Source organism: Agelaius phoeniceus, chromosome 3, assembly GCF_051311805.1.
Source record: "Agelaius phoeniceus isolate bAgePho1 chromosome 3, bAgePho1.hap1, whole genome shotgun sequence".
NCBI lineage: Eukaryota > Metazoa > Chordata > Aves > Passeriformes > Icteridae > Agelaius > Agelaius phoeniceus.
The window spans coordinates 15,010,522-15,028,284 of record NC_135267.1 but is presented as its reverse complement, the minus strand read 5'-3'; the positions used below and the strand labels follow the sequence as shown (position 1 = coordinate 15,028,284).

The window sequence follows — 17,763 nt, the reverse complement described above, 5'->3', positions numbered from 1 at the left end:
CACTGGAGGGACAGAGCTGTCCAGACGCAGTCTTGTTCCACGTGCTTTAGGACGACCCTGGTTAACCAGGGAGGTTGGACCAGGTGACCACTGCGGTCCCTTCCAACCTGACCCACTCTGATTCTGTGGTTTTGTAGCGCTTCTGCTCCCACGCAAATTATTATGAGCTTCCATCATTAAGCTGCAAAGGAGCTTGGCTCCAGGAGAGCGTCCCGGCCGCGCGGAGCCTTGCTCGGGGCAGAGCCCTGTGTTCCTGGCCGGGGGCGGGCCCGGGCTCCGTCCCGCGGGCCGGCCGGAGGCGGGAGGCGCGCGGGTCTCTGGCGCTGCCCGCCCGCCCTCCGCGGCCGCTCGGTGTCGCCCTCGCAGCGGCCACGGCGGCGGCGGCGGCGGCGGCGGCGCCTCCCCCGGGGCAGCCCCGGCCCGGCGGCGGAGGCGCCGCTGGAGGGGCAGAGCGGAGCCCGGCCCGGCGGGAGCGGCGCCGCTGGAGGGGCAGCGCAGGTGAGCCCCGCCGCGGCTCCGTGTGCGGCTGCGGCGGCCGGGGGAGCGCGGGGGCCCGGGCGGGGCGGGGGCGCTCCCGGCGGGGCCGCACAGGTGATGGCGGAGGTGGCCGGGCTGTGGCGGGGCCGCAGCTGGGCGCGACCGCGGCGAAGGCAGTGCCCCCGGGCGGAGTCGTGACAGTGTTCCCGTATTGCAGCCCGGGGAGGGACCCCCCCGTCGGGCACACACGGACCCTCCGGGATGCCGCGCAGGTACAGGAGCCTGTGTCGGTGTAGGGGCTCGCTTACAGGTTTGGGGGTGAAAATGAGGAGTCGTAACGCTCTTGTTCCAACTTTTAAGGCCGCATCTGATGAGAAATGGAAATCTGGCTCAAAGTCATCCTTCCTGTTGTTGACATCACCTGAAAACTCCGCTGGAAATATTTCCACTAGTTTGCTGCAAACATCGCCTCCCCCCGAGGTCTCGACACCTTGTGAGTACACACTAGCTGCTTGTTGAGCTCTGATTGTGGAAATCCATGGCTACGGCATGTCATTGTTCTGCAGTGTTCTTTTTATTGCAAGCATTAATAAAGAGCTTATCGTGCCCTGGGGTGTTGTGTGTATTACAGCATAGGCTGTAGATAGCGCTCTGTTTTCTTAAAAAGGCATAACCTGTATCTTCATGTTTTTATAATTATATGTGAAGCGATTATTTGGGTTTCTGCTTGGTATTTCTGCAATGCACATGACCAAAAGGATATGTTGTCTGCTTCTGATACATTTTGTTCGCAGGGAAAACACTGAGAGAGTTAGAAAGTAGCTTGCTAGTAGGTGGATCGCTGAATCTTTGCCCCATGAGTTGTTTAAATGAACTTAGAATGTCCTACCTAGAATGTTAAAGGGGTAATTGGGAAGATCAGCAAGTCTGCCTCTGTCCAAAGACAGAAAAATGTAACCATGTCTTAACTCTTATGCAGTGTTGGTTAGACATGGATCAGATCCCCTGGTAGGACTGTTTGAGTCTATGGGTTATTCTGAGGAGAATGTTATTTACTTTCTTTCAAGGTGATGTGTCAGGCTGTGCAGCTAGTTTTATAACAACTTATTTTGGCAGGCTCAAGTTTCAAGTATTGTGTAATCTTCATTCTCCAGATAGTTGGAAAACAAAGTGTTTCTGGAGATGTGTGATTACATGCAAGATCTGCAGTTGCATTGCAGACCACAAGACATGGTGTAATGACTCTCCTTCAGAACTTCATAACAGTTTCTGAGCAGAAAATGCTCAAAAATAGTTAAATACACTGCATGTAGCAAAACCTGCAGTTGGATTACTACATAAAGTATTTACATGCCTGGTGTGTAGATGATGTATGCCTGTTTATCCATGAGGACCTATCTGCAAGGGTAAATGGGAATTGTGTAGCAGCTGTAGTAATGTCACTGCTTTTCTCCCTGTTTGTTTTTTGTTTTGTTTTGTTTGTTTTGGTTTTTTTGTTTGTTTGTTTGAAAATAAACTAAAAAAATTTAAGAAGGACTTTTATGGTAGTATTCAGCTGGGAAGTTTTCGCTTTCCCTTGCTACTTAATATTTACCCAGACAGTGCTACCAACCTCATATAGGAGACTGGCTTTGAACACAAGAAATGAAACAACCAGTAAATGATTGGCAAAAATAAAGTGGAAACTCCCTGATCATGCAGGTGCTTTCCTTCAAGATTTTTTCACAGAGGTCCTTTCTTTTTTGAGGAACAGGAATTGTGAGAAGCTGTCTGCACTAGTGGGGCTCCCATGTTGGCTGATGTGATGTAGTTCCAGCACCAGGCTCAGCATCTTGCCCTGTCACAGGTGGCATGTTCTGGAGTTCAGATTATCAAATTTACCATGTTCTTGGACTAGATGAGATGAATGATACCTGAGTAAATCAGGTGCTTGTAGGGTGTGGTGGTGAGCAATTGAGCCTCAAGCTGCATTTCTCCATGTGTCTTTAGCTTCACCTCTGTTTGACTTTGCCAGTGAGTCATGTTGTGATGTAAAAGACCTTACTGTCCTTTACTCACTAAATCTGTATAACAGGATGAACAATGCTTATTGGTTTGGATAGGTGGTGTACCAATGAACATTTTTAAAGCACTTCCAGGTTCTTAAATTAACTATACTGACATCTATATTTATTCTAATTAGTTTCAGATGTGCACTTTCTCTTTTTCCCTAAACAGTTAGGACTTTGGATGAACTTGCAGAGAACTCACAGTTGTATCTTTTTATAGAGATATATCAGTACAACAGGTCCCTGGAAGTATTTTATTTAAAACCACAATGAGGTGCCATATTTTATTGGCAAGATTGATATAGGGAGATATTTGTCAAAGACATAAATTGATTGAAATTGCTTTGGGCAAATAAAAATTTGAAATAAGTGTTTTTAGTTCCTTTTGTTTATTCAGGAACTAAATATGTGGCTTTAATGATCCAGCCAAAAATAGAAGGTGCAGAACTGCACTTCAGAAAGACCTTAATTCATAACAGCAAGGGGCTAATTTTCTTCCCTGCCTCCTATCCAGCTATTTTGATCCCAAAAATATCCAGAATAGTTTCTGAAGTACAATACTAGAACTATTCTTGCATACCATTGCTAACTTGTGAACCCTTTAGGAATAGCTTAGTTACTTGGCTACTCCACTCCCTGTTAGCAGGTGCTGCTGGAGAATAGTTTGTTACAGTTCATTGACACAGTTGTGAGAATAGTGAAATCCTGAAATACCCCATGTCTTGCTGGGACCTGTCACTGAATTATGTGTACTGGTCTCTTTCCTTTTGTTTGTATTTGGTTTATCTCATGCTGCCATTCAGAAGACTGCTGGATTTGTGAAGGCAGATGTTCCAAATTTAGGAAGAGTCAGAATAAATATGTGGAGTTATTATTTTTTGCATAGCCTTCAAACTGATGAGTGTTGGGATGTTCCTTGTGCTGGGATGTTCTCTGTGTGTTGCTTCCTTTGGCAGGTTGTGGATGACACAATGATGCTTTGTATTCAAAGCTGCTGGTTTGGCCAGACAGGTATTTTTCTTGTTTTCTGGAAAACACTGAGGTTGAGTTGGAGATGTGAAGGTGTTGAGAGTGAAACAGGAAGGATACTGTTGGTGTGCAGTAGTTTGATACCAAGATCAAGAATGCTATCAAAAAAACCAATGATGAAATGAGTGTCAATTTAGGACACATTTTTAGAGGTTTGTGATAAATGAAGCATTAAGGCTGCACAGGACTTTGAGGCTAAAAGCAATCTAGTTTATTACCACTAACAGTTAGTTGGGTATATCCTGTTGCCATAAATCAACCCCCATTGGATGGCCTAATGGATACAGTACAACAGCTTGAATTCTTGCATTATCCAGATGTGGAGAGGTTGTCTTGGTAGCCTCAGTGATGTACTTCTGGTGGAATACCAAATGCACAGGTAACTCATGATACAATGCAGGACTGTAGATTGCTGGCTTGCTTTTGCATGGTTTTACTTTTGATCTTTTGGCAGAGATCCTGCTATGTATCAAATGTAATTAAAGGTTCTTGGAATGAACAGGATGATGCTTTCTTCCAGCCAGCACTCGTGTCTGCCTGTTGTCTCCTCTGTGGCTCTCTCCTTCCCACTCCCCACACCCAGTGCTGCTCCTCCAAACCCTAGGTGTGTCTCAGCCAAGCCACAGCCATGAGGGGGAATCTGGCTGTGATTAGGGATGGGATTTGGGCACATCTGTGGCAAATGGTGGATCTATCTGGTGGCAAGTGGTGGGAGTATCTGGTGTAGATGCCGGCTGGATGGAGCATACTGGGGCTACAGGGTAGCTGGGGTGTGATGTGCTGAGCACAGATACCCTAGTGGAATTGCCATAATCCTGAAGGAAAAATTATGTACTCCTATGCCAGAAAAGCCTAGGCTTTTTAATCTTATGTCATGATCAAAAGCATTTTTGGAGTATTCTTCAAATCATTAAATCATACCTCCTCCAAATACTGGATTTAAATAAGCTTCTTCTAACAGCCTATGCCTCTCTCTCATGCTTTGCCACCTTCCCCACCTAAACACCACCCACTTTGAGAAGTGACCACTGAAGATACAGGTTTTGTGTTTTGGCATGCTGTTGGACGAAAGCATTTTCATTTGCATTATGGAAAATGCATTTGGAATTGATGAAAATTAGTTCCTTAAGGGTATGCATCTTCATTGTGTCTGCATTGCAGTGGGATAATTCCTTTTCCACTTTGACATGCCAATTGCTTTAAGCCAGTCAGGAGTATTTTCTGTTGGTTTTAACAGCATCTGCAATGTGACATCTTGGGAAGATCTGTTGCTAGGTCTATTTATATTGTGCATACACTTCTGAGTTAAAGTGCCCTAAATTGTCTCAGTTGGGACAGTCACTGAGGAAAAGTGCCAGCCTTATAAAATAAGAAAGTGCCATGAATGTATGGTAATTATATATGATCTTAATATTTGAGTAACATTTTAATAGTGTTCACAGTGAATCATTTTAGGTATGTTTTACTTCTCCTCAGAGTTTGATGTCTGTCTGTGCAACAGATGCAGAAATTGCAGCTGTTTCAGTCTTGGGCAGGATGTGATCTTTTCACTGTTATCATTACTGTTCCAAATAATTGCACTAATAACAGCCAGGCAGATTTGCTGCTTAACTCAGTATTTAGTATTTTGTAAAGCTTACATATGAGTAATTTTCCTTCATTTTCTGTCTGAGCACTTTTGGGATTTGGCTATGTCTGGCTGAAGTCTTTCAAGAGGATTATGGGATGGAGGGAAGGGGGGGTGTCTTTCTTCTGGCTGCAAAATTATCTGCCTGACATCTATGGTTTTCATTGATGTTATTGTTCTGGTTTGAATCCAGATTTTAAAAGTGCAGCATTTTCTTATAATTTTTTTTTCTAGACTTTGCAACAGCTCCTGAATTCTTGCAAGTATATGGTGGTGTTTTTTCACAGCTTCTGGATAAAATCCGACCATACTCTTTCAATGTGCTCTTTTTTATTATTATTATTTTTAAGTTTATGGTGGTTTTTAATGTTTATTTTTAAGCTTATGGGGTAAGTATTGCTATGAATGGCAGACTCAGGTGTGGAGTAAGCTTAAACATGAGTTTGAAGTATGGTATTTTATTAATGAACAGTCTGCTACCAAGTTGGATTCTCTTCTTTCTCTGTAAGACTACACTTAATCAGTTTGAAAGAGACAGATTTTAAGAAACCCTGACCTGGCATGCACTGGGTGAGGCTGTCATCCATTTCACTTATTGCCTGGTGTCTTGACAGACAAGTGGAGGTGCCCCTGCAGGCGAGCAGCTTCATTGCCAGCATGCCTGATAAAGCAGAACTGGATTTGGGGATGAGTGGGGATGAGCTCAGTAAAGAGAGCGTGTTGATCTTGGCTGCCTTAGTTGCTGCTAGCCTCAAAATAAGCAGGATCAAATTTAATTTATTTAAATTCTAATAATGTAAAGAGTTTTCAAAAACTTCAAAAACTACCAAATGACATAGATGCTTTTGACATAGTTGGAATAACAGAGTGCCTAACCTTAGCAGCTTCTCTGTGTGACCATTTTTTACAAATCATACTTTGGTTGAAGGCAGTGAGAGGTGGATATCTCTTGCTGACTAGGACAGGAGTGTCTGGCTGGGGAGATTTCCTTCAGCTCTTCCATCACTGTGGCCAGGAGCTGAGCAAGTCCAATGGCTGCAGGAATGATGAGCCTGGCTTGGAGGTGTGGGTGGATGGTGTCATGGTCAGCCTGGCCAATTCTCATCTCTAGGTTGGCTGTGTTTCATTTACAGGGAGAGATGACACATTATCTCTTTAATGCCTTTCACTCCTGTAGGGCATCCATATCAGTGACTCTGTCAAACTGAGGAGGGAACATGAGTGAATGGGAAACAGCCTGAGAAAATCAGAGAAGAAAGAACAAATGACAAACATAGCTTGAAAGTTGCTATTTGATAAGAAGAACTATTTCTTCTCACTTGTTTTGAGCTTGAAATATGCTGGTTTAATCTGATGTCTTCTAGTATTTCTCCAACCTGATTTTCTTCTACTTCATTATCCTACCTTTAATTGACTTATGTTCTCCTTCCTGGAAACTTTTCTAGTTTTGCTAAACTTTTTTAAAGAGGAGAAGGCCAGACTTACAACCCACTGTCAATCCAGGATTTCATTCCTGAATCATCCCAAGCCCATCATTATGCATATGAAGTTGAGGTGTTTTTTCCCAGCCCAAATACCAGACTGTGTTTTAAATGGTATTGAAATCTACCAGCCCTTTTTAACAGTTGTAATCTTTCCCTGTTCCCTTGTGATTCATTAGTGGGTGTAATGAACACAATATATGCTTAATGCAGATGGCTGCAGGCTTAGTGTTCTTCTCTTGGGAAGACTGACCTTGTACTGTTTATTTCCTGTCTCACTGGTTCTCTATACAGATGAGAACTTTTCCTGTTATCCCATGACTGCCTAGTTTTTATAATACTGGGACTTTTTTAATGTGTTTGTTTGGGGTTATTTTTCCCCTTTTAAGCAGCCTTCTTTCCTTTGGAGGGAATCTCTGGGGATTGGACATGAGTTATTTGGGAAATAACTTCACATCAGTGCAAGTGTGTCAGCAGGCTATGTGTACACTCACCACAAATGTGAAGCAGCTTAATTTAAACATCTGTCTTGTGTCCAAATAATCAACATTCAGCTCCATCTAATCTACATTGCAGTCACATCCCAGCTTGCTTTATAAAATTTTAAGTTTCAGTATTCTGTTTGGGATTTAGTTTTGGTTAAAGAGAACCCTGAGTGTATTACAGTAACTCATTTCTGCTTCTCATTCTTCCTACCTGTCAGAACAGGTTGACTGTTTCTATATTTAGCTCTGCTTTGTTTATTCATCCTTTCTCAATAAGAATTTTACACTTTGTTTACCTGGAAGCAAGATGGGTCCCAATGGGAAAGTGAATGGCTGAATTAAAAGAGGGGTGTGAATGTTTGCACTAAGTAGTGTTCCATATCAATAAATCAAAGCAGAATTTGCAGGCATAAGCTCTGAACTGAAAAAACCCCTAATATTTTAAGAAATTGTTCCCAGATTCATTCCCAGTCTCCATACAAGAGTATTTTAGGTCGAAAAAACCAAACCAAATTATTTTTCTGCCTCCTTTCTGTTCCCTTTATCCTTGCCCACCAACACATGGTTGAGAAGTTTAAAAGCAAACTTCTGGGTTCCATATTCTTTCAGAGAATTTAGCCTTTCATGTCTATAACTGCAGACATACAAATGAGGAGGATGCTGCTTCTTCATTTACTAGAACTGTGCCAGTTTTTCTTCTTTTTGTTTGTAATCCTGAAAGTAGGATACATGGTATGGAAGACAGAAACATATTCAAAATCAAGTTTACAGAACTTGGATAAATGTATTTACAGCTTCTAAGAATGACTTTTTTGAAAAGTTGTAATAATATGAATTAGTTTACATATCATATGTGGGTATGTACATGCAGCAAATGTCTGCATATACTTACATGGGGTGAGCTGGTTTTGGTGAGCAGACACACCAAGAAAACAGGTAAGGGTGCATTCAGAAGAACTGAGCACAGCACTTGAAAGAAAAATCAAACCAACATTTTAAAGGTTTATTTGTTCTCCTCACAATTTTAAATTAAGACTCTCTCCTTGATTAGGCTGAAATAAGTATTGAGCTACTCAGGAGGCTGTGGTGTAAAGCTAGTTTTGTCTGGGACCCATTCTCAGTCTTTCCCAGACATGGAATAAAGAGTGTCAGTGAAATTGAGAACTTGCTCTGTGTATCAGTCCTGTGTAACTCTCATGAAACACAGGATACTCTGCCTTGGTAGAAAAAGCACTAAATGTGCTTTTCAAGTAAGCTAAGCCAGGGAAGGTTATCAGAGGAGAGTGACACTATGATGGAATTTCTCAGAACATTAGTAAATATGTGCTACAGTGTTTCACACTAAGATGAAGGATTTTTCTGTCATTCTATGGAGCTGTATACTTCTCATCTTCCCCAAAGTACTGAGATTTTGGAAAGCATTAACTATATAGGCAGTGTCTTAGTTTGATGGTTATTAATAAAGTCACATTGTAAGTTTTAATATGGCTGCAAGCATCTGTTGTATGTCTGTCCTTTTTGCCTGTAAAAAGCAAACTGACCTTCAGTTGATCAGTTGTCATTATTCAAATTTTGAGAATGAGTATCCACTCTTCTGCTAACAAAAGTTTTTCATGGTTTGTCTATGTTAAGCTTAGCTCAAAATACATATGGTGTTTCAGGGAAAACAGAGTCAGGCAAAAGTGTAATGCAAAAGTTAGCAGATTTTACCAAGTACCATTTGAAAATCACTTCCCTTCTGCTCTGCAAGTGGGATTTTCAGGCCTTGCTTAATTAAGGATCAAGAATAAAGTGATACTGAAATAATGACTATTTTAAAAATTCCCACAGTATGGTCCACAGAGAGGTAATTATCAACAAATTGGGTGTAGCAAAATTATAATTAATTTAATGTATTACATCTTGGAAGGGTAGAACTGAAAAACAAAACCTTCAAGTAGGTTTTGCATTATTAGATAGTTTAAAGATGGATGCTTATTATCCTGTTCTTTTAAAATTTTATGTTGTATTTTGTATCAGTAATGCTGGATCAAAACCTGATTTCCCTGCTTCTGTGGCTGATCTCATTCAGTTCCATGACTGTTTATGTGAATAAGACTCAAAGAATGTGGCTTTGTATGAAAAATATCCTCCCAGAGGGAGTTGTAGTAGGCTCACACTTAAAATAAAGGGAAAAAAGACAGAAGTGAATGTTTATGTTTCATTGTCTTGTTGTACAATGATTTTCAGTGAAGTTTCATATTCCGTGAAATTAAATCTGTAGCCAAGATAATATGATATTGGACAATTTTTATAATTCAGCATGCAGGTCTGTGCTGTTGAAACAAAAGGCTGAGTGTTTTTGGGTGCAGATAGCCTGCCTTAAAGAACGTGTTGCCAAAGAAGTTGCAGTGCATTTTCGATAATGTTGAGCAGAGAGATAATTGTGTGCTCTGCATGGTGTGTTACAGTCATAGGAGTAGTTAACAAGATAAAGAAAATCTCAGCTTTCTCTCTGTTTACAAAACTGGCCTTTCTGGAAGGACTGGAAAACAAGAATACAAATATATAATCTGCTTGCCTTCTCTTTCTACCCCTCCTTTTGCCTCCCTGTGTTGAGCCAAAAATAAATGGGAAGAGTAACTGTAAGAAAACAGCACTAGTCAGTCCTCCTCTTCCTTAGTTTTCTATCCCTGTTTTATACCTCACTGGGAGCTGGTGGTTGTGTGCAACTGCAGCTCCCCTGCTCCCCTGATTAGGTGTGATTCAGTCCTGTAGTGCCAGGAGAGAGCAGAACTCCTCTGTTAACTCCTCCTTACTCACAGTGCAGAACCAGCAAATCCAGAGATGGAGCAGCACAGCTCAGGAGTGAAGTTTGATCCTGTCTGCACTCAAACACCAATGTGTGCTTCTACCATATTAGGCCACTCCTGTGATTGTAAGTTAATGAGGATATCCTTGACCTTTTTACCATTTAATTTTCCCATTTTCTCTCCATTCTGTGCCACTTCTAAAAGCTCTGCATTGTTCCCCAATTTCATCTTCCCCCCTCTTTTGTCCTAGTACTTTCATATCATTGACTAGAGAATAATCTGATTTTCTTTGATCTGTTCCTCATTTCCTACAAATCTCCTGTTGTTTTGCTAGTTGTGCTCCTAACAGTGGTTAATAAGTGCTGAATCAACACTTAGAACCCAAAAGAGATGTGAATAGAGCAAAAGGTTTTTTGACAATCCTTTAAGAAAGAATTTGTGAGAGAATGAAAAAGAATATGTGTCCCTCTTCCATACCTTTCCAGGCCATCTTTATAGATCAGTTTGGTCATGACACATCTTCCAAGGCTTTTTAAAGGCTTTATGTTCAGTATTTTCTTCATCATCCTATCCTCTAGCCTTTACCTGTCTCAATTTGCAATCTTATTTTTTCTGCTTTCACTTCAACTCTAGTATTGTTTTGGGTCTTGGGGCATGTTTTTCCATCTCTGACTGCTTTCAGCTCTCTCTGTTCCAACATCAGTAGCTTATGGGCTTTTCTGGTTGCACTTCTAGCTTTGCTAGGCTTCCAGTCCTTATCAGTGTGCTGTTTTTTTTGATAACAACTGACCACTGCATTTCTTGGTAGGAGTGATGGTTAAGGAACATCTATTTCTATCTTACTGGACAGGAACTGCCACCTTCTTGAGATTTTTATTGTGTTTTTCCTGTATGTTGTAAAAGTGAAAATGGAATCTCTTTCAAAAGGGTATCCTCAAATACAAGAGGCACAGGGGTGCTGAGCTTCATAAGGGTAGGGAAGGAGATGGCCATGAGGAAAATCCTGCATCTTTTCTGGGAAGATGGTCCAGGAATATGATGTCCCTCTAGCATGATCCTGCTCCTCTCTGTTTCTCTGTCATCAGGTTTGGGATTTTTTTTGCTTCTTATTTCTCTTTAGGACCTGGGTAGCCTTTGTGGGCAGATAATGTAAAATGATCTCCATGTCTTAACACAATCTTGTATGAGCTGACCCCTTGTAGAGTATGAAGGAGACTCAGATATGCTGAGATTTCAGAATATTCATTAACTATAAAGCAGATACACTGACCTGCATGATCCTTTTCAGTACTCAGAGTAGACCAAAGCATCTATTTTGACTGAAGACAAATAAAAAACCTAAGGAGAATGAAATGGATGCAACAAATAGCACCATCCTCCATGGTTCCTGTTAGTGGCTGACCAAGGAGGTGCTTGTACTAAGGGATCTTGGCTTTTCCAAGGTGCTGTAGGTAAGCCCATGTAGTAACACATTTCCAGGTTTTCCTTTCTTTCAGGCTGTGGGAAATATCCACAAGCATTAAGAGGCTGAGTGTCTCTAAAGCCAGTTTCAGTTCCCAGAGAGATGGCTTCCACTGCAGGACTGCTCCTTTGGGTTCCTGCAGTGCCTGGGAGCACCCAGGGGAAAGGAGGGGGATCGGGGGCAGTGAAGGGGAGTGGGGGTCATTTGTGTTCACTTTGCACTCTCAGCTCTCCGTACCTGAAACAAGTACAAACATTTCTGGATTATGAGCCTGTGACTTCTTGTGTGCAGCCATGAGAGCAGAGTCTTCCCTGGGAGTGAGGTTTCTCTCCTACAGGAGGAGAAGCTTTTAAGAAATGCAGTCTCTCTAGCATAGTTTCTTGAAACACCTAAAATTATATTAGTGGTAATCCTTTGAATCTGTACAAAGAGCCTGCTGGTGTAGGAGATTTTTATTTTACCTGGTTGGGTGTTGCATTTCAGTGCAGCAGATGGCATGTGTGTGACAAGTGCCCTTTGGTAAGAGAGTAAACACAGCAAGAAATACGCCCCAAACCCCTGGCATTTTCTTAGGCCTTTTATAACATCAAAGCACCCTTGTGCAATGCTCATTTCAGTCACCTGATGCAAGAGCCAAGGTTTTGTGATAGCTGCTTTCTTCTGTTGTTCCTGTGTTAGTACAGCTGGCAAGATTCTCAAGATACAGAGAAGAGCAATGTGATATTCAAGGTGAGATGTGTTAACTGAGCCATAGCCTGAGCTGAGAGAGATTAACTTCAGTTACTTGTCCTGGAAGTATTTTGTGTTGATGCATAGGTTTTTAAAATTAGCTGAGATCCTAGTTTGCAATGCAAGTAGGATAGGATGGAAACATGATTTTGTTTATTTTGGGCTTGGTGGGGAGGCATTCCTCATGAATCAAATGCTGAGTTGAGACTATGGCTCTGCATGGCTTGCACAGAACAAATGAAGGAGGACATTTGGGAACTGCATGGCTGTTCAGTTGGGTTGGAACAAAAGAGCCCTGAGGCAGGGAATCACTTTTGTTATCTGACTGAAATTCCCACCAGTGAATTTCTGCATGGAGTGAGGAAGAGTCTTCTGCAGAACTTGCAAAGAATTTAGCAAGTAATAAAGATGGCATAGAGGGTGCCCACAACCCACTGAGAGATCCTTCAGCTCCATGTCTGCCAATGGTCCAGGCAAGAGGATCAGAATTTCCATTGTTTTGTTTGCATTACCTGTTTGGAGATTACTCACAAACATCACCTATACAGATACAACTGTGAAGGGCAGCTTGACCTGGTTGTATTACAACTTTATAGGGGAATTTTGATTACTTTTTGCAGATACTGTTTCTTATGGTAGCCTTCCTTCCAGAATAACTTAGGGAAAGCCTGTGTCTGTGTGGTATCAAACTGTATCTGACTTTGATAATGGTGAGTGCATTAAACATCAAAGTCTTATTTCTGTGGAGAATCAAGTCCCTGGTCTGGTCCCCCAAGTCCAGAACCTGCTTTATTGGTATGGCATATCCCTTTGGTCAGTTCAGGTCAGCTGTCCTGGCCATGCTCCCTCCTGGCTTCTTGTGCCCCTCCTCACTGGCAGAGCAGGAGACCCTGAAAGGGCCTGGACTCAGGGTAAGCACTGCTGAGGCACAGCTGAAACATCAGTGTGTTACCAACATTGCTCTTACACTAAATCCAAAACACAGCAATGAACCAGCTGCTAAGAAAATTGGCTCTGTCCCAGCTAAGACCAGGACAAGGAGAAGGTGTAACAAGAGTGGGCAGGGTGTGAAATGGACTGGTGCAGCTGAAGGCTTTGTGCAGATACTTCTTCAAACCAATATTATTCAAACCAATGCCAGGACTGTCTTCAGACTGCGTTTGCATAAACTAAACTTACTCTTGAATTCTCATTTTGTAGTGTCTGAGTCAGCAAATGTGTCCTACTGCTGTATTCAGCCCAGTATGTTTTAATGAAAAAATGGTCTTGTACCAAAACTGCTGCTGTCATTATTGTGCAGTCTGTCCCAGCATGTGGCTTTTCTCAAGTGTAACTCTCCTTCTTCCCCCAAAATCTACAATTGTGAAAGTCCTACTGGCCTGCCACCACATGTCTTTAAAGAACCCAAGGGCATTTTGAATGAGAATTGCTTTAGAATTCCTGCTTGATTTATGAGCTAAAGAAAAAAATAATCACAGAAACATTATCCTCTTACCTGTTAAAATTTTTTTCTTCAGCTTTATGGTGATAACAGCTTAACTTTTTGCAAATGGAATAACCAAATGTTTACCTGTTTTCCACTTAGAAATATAGACTGTCTTTGCTTAAATGCAAGACAACTTGAGAGAAAAGGAAATGGAATTGTATAGGACTAGAGGTCTTTGTCCTAAATTGTGGAATAAATAGACATTCAGGGCCTCAGAATTGGATGTTGGCTGAATATTTATCCCATAACTTATCTTTGAGAAATAATGCTGAAAAGTTTTTTAGCAGTTTACTGTACTTTTCTAAGGAGGTTTTTGTAACTTGTACAAAGTGAGACAAACATGGCAGCAGGTCTTTGCTTTTGGTTTCCTCTCATCAGCCCACCAGAGTTAATGTATGCACCTCCTTCTTTCTTTTGATCAAGACTACGTGACAGCCACAGAAACAAAGCAAGTACAATCATTCTGCACTATTTATATTTATGCATTCATAATCATAATTCATAAGCATGTTCACAGGTATAGAAATCCACTCCAGCCCATGCTGAGGTCACCAATTACAACAGGTGCCCTAAGTCTTATCAGCATCTTCACTGCCTTTCAGAAAGTGCCAAACCTGTTCTCATTTATGCTGCACTCAGCCACTAGATGTAATTTCTCACTATTCACTAACACCTCCCTCTCCTTTCCCCCCCTCTAAAAAAAAAAAAAAAGCTTGACTCCCAACATTCCTCTCATGTCTTACAAATATGTGTGAAAGTCTGTGGCAAGAAGCTGGCTCTGTTCCTTCCCACTAGCCAGTCCTCTTCTGCTGCCTTGTATGCTTGTGTCTTCCAGTGCTTATTCCTGTAGCTCAGGTGCTGGAGGAGGTGTGTGCTGTGGTTTTAAACACCCTTGAGTGCAAGTCCTGTGCAGCATTAGCACAGGCAAGTGGTATGAGAGAACACAGAGGCAAGGGGTACTCCTGGATATTTGGGTTTGGTTTTCCACGGCTTTTATTTAAAAAGGAAATTAAACATGAAAAACCGTAAGAAGAGAATGCTGTGGTGTAAACCTTAAGGACATCATTGAGTATTTGCTGCTGTGTGGGAGAGGTGGCCTGCACAGGACAGGCAGTGGCTGGGCAAGGCTCTGGAGAGGTAAGAGTGCACTTTTGTGTGGAAGCCATGACCTGGAACCCTAAGCAGGCTCGCACCATCGGGAGAAACGCTTGACTAATTCTGGCAGTTCCTGCTCTCTCTGTGATTTGCTTTGCAGCTTTACTGTTCATTAACTCCTCCTTGGTGTTACATTAATCCAGGGCAAACAAGTTCCTTAGGTTTCTTGTTGCACTCCCAAACAAACACATTCATCAAAACTAGGATAACTTTCTGCACATACCTCACTTTTACTGTGTTGTTTTGCATGCACTGACACTGCACACAAGTCTGAAAAATATGTTTTCTTGTTTTAATACCTCTGTAAGTACTACACTGAGGGGTTAGATCTCCAGGGAAGTTAGTTTACACTGCACTAGCAATGATCAGTTCACATGAGTTTAAATTATTATTATTATTATTATTATTATTATTATTATTATTATTATTATTATTATTATTATATTGTTGTTGTTGTTGTCGTCGTCCCTTGTGTGGCCCAGAGCAGAGCTGTGTCTGAAAATGCAGAGAAAGCATTTTTTCAGAGGAGACTGCCACTCTGTTGCAAAGGTTGCCCAGATGCCAGGTCCAGTACTCGAAAAAGACATTTCTTGCTCATATTGGTTCTGCTGACTTTGTTTCAATCTCTTAATTGGTTTTTATAAGCTTTGAATCAGAGCAAGAAAGAACAATATTCTTCTCATAAAAATGGTAGTAAAACCTTCTGCCACTTCTGAAGTGAATTTCTGTGTATCCTCATCCCAGCAAACTAACATGGAGTCTAGCAAGGAAACTTGTCAAATAGAACTTTTCCTGACCAGATGAAAATACAAATCTGTTGTTCTTAATCTCCAGACCTAGCTTATATAAGAACTCAGATGCCTTGTAAGAGATCAGCTACAAGACTGTTGATGCAAAATTACAAGTATTGTTCTTGTGTGTAAGCAGTTTGTCAACATAACTTTGGAGGTACCAAAACAGAAAAAGTGAAAATAAAACTGTACTCACCAAGGGGATAGTCTTGCTCTGCTGATGCTGCTGACAGAATTTGTGCTGCGTAGGACAGGAACAGGATCGATTTCAGATTCTTCATTTCTTTACCCTCTGCTGCTTCCTGCTGAACTACCCTTTTTTCTCCTCAGTAGCCTGAAACACATTCCAGAAATGTCTGTGTGAGGTAGAAGAGTAAGAGTGCCAAGGCTGCTGATGAATAAGAGACTTTGTGATGAATCTTGTAAAATTGGACCTTTTCATTGAGAGAACAGTTCTCAATTACTGAGACCTCTGTTGCCTTCTTTTGAATTGCCAGGGAGAGGAGGAGATGTTAAGTGTTGTCCTGCAACACTTCCCTCTAGCATACCTGAATTACCAGAGGGGTGAATTGCTTTGACAGGGAGGTGGGGTAGGTGGGGGAAAATGCAGAGGAAGTGGACTCAGTTTGTTAAATCATGAGATGCAGCAATTGCATTACCTCACTTCTGAAACTACAGTTTTGGGATATTTAAATTTATGTCAGAAGTTTGATTTTGAGCTTGCTGATCCAAGCTGAGATGATAATGAAAACTTTTAGCTTTAAAATCACTACTTTTTAAACAGATACTCAGGTTTTACTGACACCCAATTCCTTGGAATAAATCTGTAAGATTAATTTTTTTTCTATTCTAAACTGTTTTGCAACAATGTTATTATTCCAAGATTTGGTTTATTTGCTGATACTTCACTTGGAGCTTCCTACAAGGAGAATTTGGATTGCATGTATATTTTATCCAGACTATGTCAGAATCCCAAACATACATTTTTTTCCTGCAAAGGGTTTTCCTGTAGTAACAGCTGGAGCACTGTGATAGTTTCTGTCTTAACAAGGTGGCATGCAGTGTGTGGTCAGGGCTGCAGCAGCTGTGTCCCTGGAGTGCACCTTGGTGAAGTTAAGCTTCATGCCTCGAATGGTGGTATCTGATTGCTAATAGGCAATAGGAGTATGTAAACTTTGATGTGTGAGCTGTCACTTCAAGAAGAGGCATTGATGCAATGGAGGAGCTGCCTTCTAGTTCAGCAGGAGTCCTTGCTTGTGAAAGCTTGTGGTTAGCAGAACTGAGTTTCACAGACTTGTCTCCAAACCCTTGGTTCTTCATTAGGTCTGACAGGGTGTCATACACTTGTTAAAAATGATCACATCAAGAGCCAATTTTATAAGAAAATTCAGCAAAGATTTATTAATTTGTCCGCGAGACCGAATTTCGTTCGTCAGAAACCACCACAGCCAGGGTCAGGGTCGAGCCCAGGTTCGGCGCTGGGTGAACACACGGATCGGACCCCCGAATGTCAGAGTGCCCCCTGTTCACAGATGATGCTGCGAGTTCTTATATAGGTCAGTCTGCCCGAGGCAGAGATGACCGAATGTTCTTTGTGTCTCTTCACACGCAGAACCGAGGCTTTACATGTGCCGAGGTAGACAAAGGTCCAGTGCAGGTGTCGAGATATTGTTAGAGAACTTCGGGGAAGTCAGCATTCACATGCATCAGGGTGGCACCGTCCATCGTGGTAGATGTAATCATCGAGGTGATGATCACTCTTGAGGGATCCCAGGACCCGGAAGCCGGTGATTATCGCCCTGGAAGCTTCTATTCTTACACTAAAGCACCCGATGTTATCTCAACGTAGTCCAGGAACTAGATGAATATGAATAAGACACTGCTCCCAACCAGGGTGGTCAAAAGACATAGTCTGGATCTTACAATATTTTATGCATTAATAGCATGAATTATCTCTACCATATACTACACACTTGTCTTTGAAATTAATCCATTCTTTGAAATTCCTGTGATGCTTTTTAACTTAACCACCTTGACAGAGTGAGAGAGAGAAGTGTCTTTAAATAGGTCCCTATTTTCCCATATAATTATTGTAGGAGCTCCTGTTGTCTCCATTTGCGATGTTTCCTTCTCTCCCAAGCTGTAGTGGGCAGCTCTGCTGCAGCAAACACTGTAGCATCCTTTCAGCATTGCTGCCAGAG

The 17,763-nt window shown here is 41.8% G+C and overlaps 1 protein-coding gene across 3 annotated transcripts in view; it reads left to right on the top strand.

The window, feature by feature from the left end:
• The first annotated feature begins 338 nt into the window (after positions 1-338).
• Positions 339-17,763, top strand: part of ANKRD6 (ankyrin repeat domain 6) — an 86,803-nt gene continuing 69,378 nt past the window's right edge. For 2 of the 3 annotated variants that reach the window (XM_077174771.1, XM_077174765.1), the window contains exons 1-2: positions 339-498; positions 838-970. The gene's annotated coding sequence lies outside the window, so the exon portion shown is untranslated. Of the gene's footprint in view, positions 499-618; positions 750-837; positions 971-17,763 lie in introns of those variants that run through there. The other variant, XM_077174766.1, reaches the window with a different exon arrangement.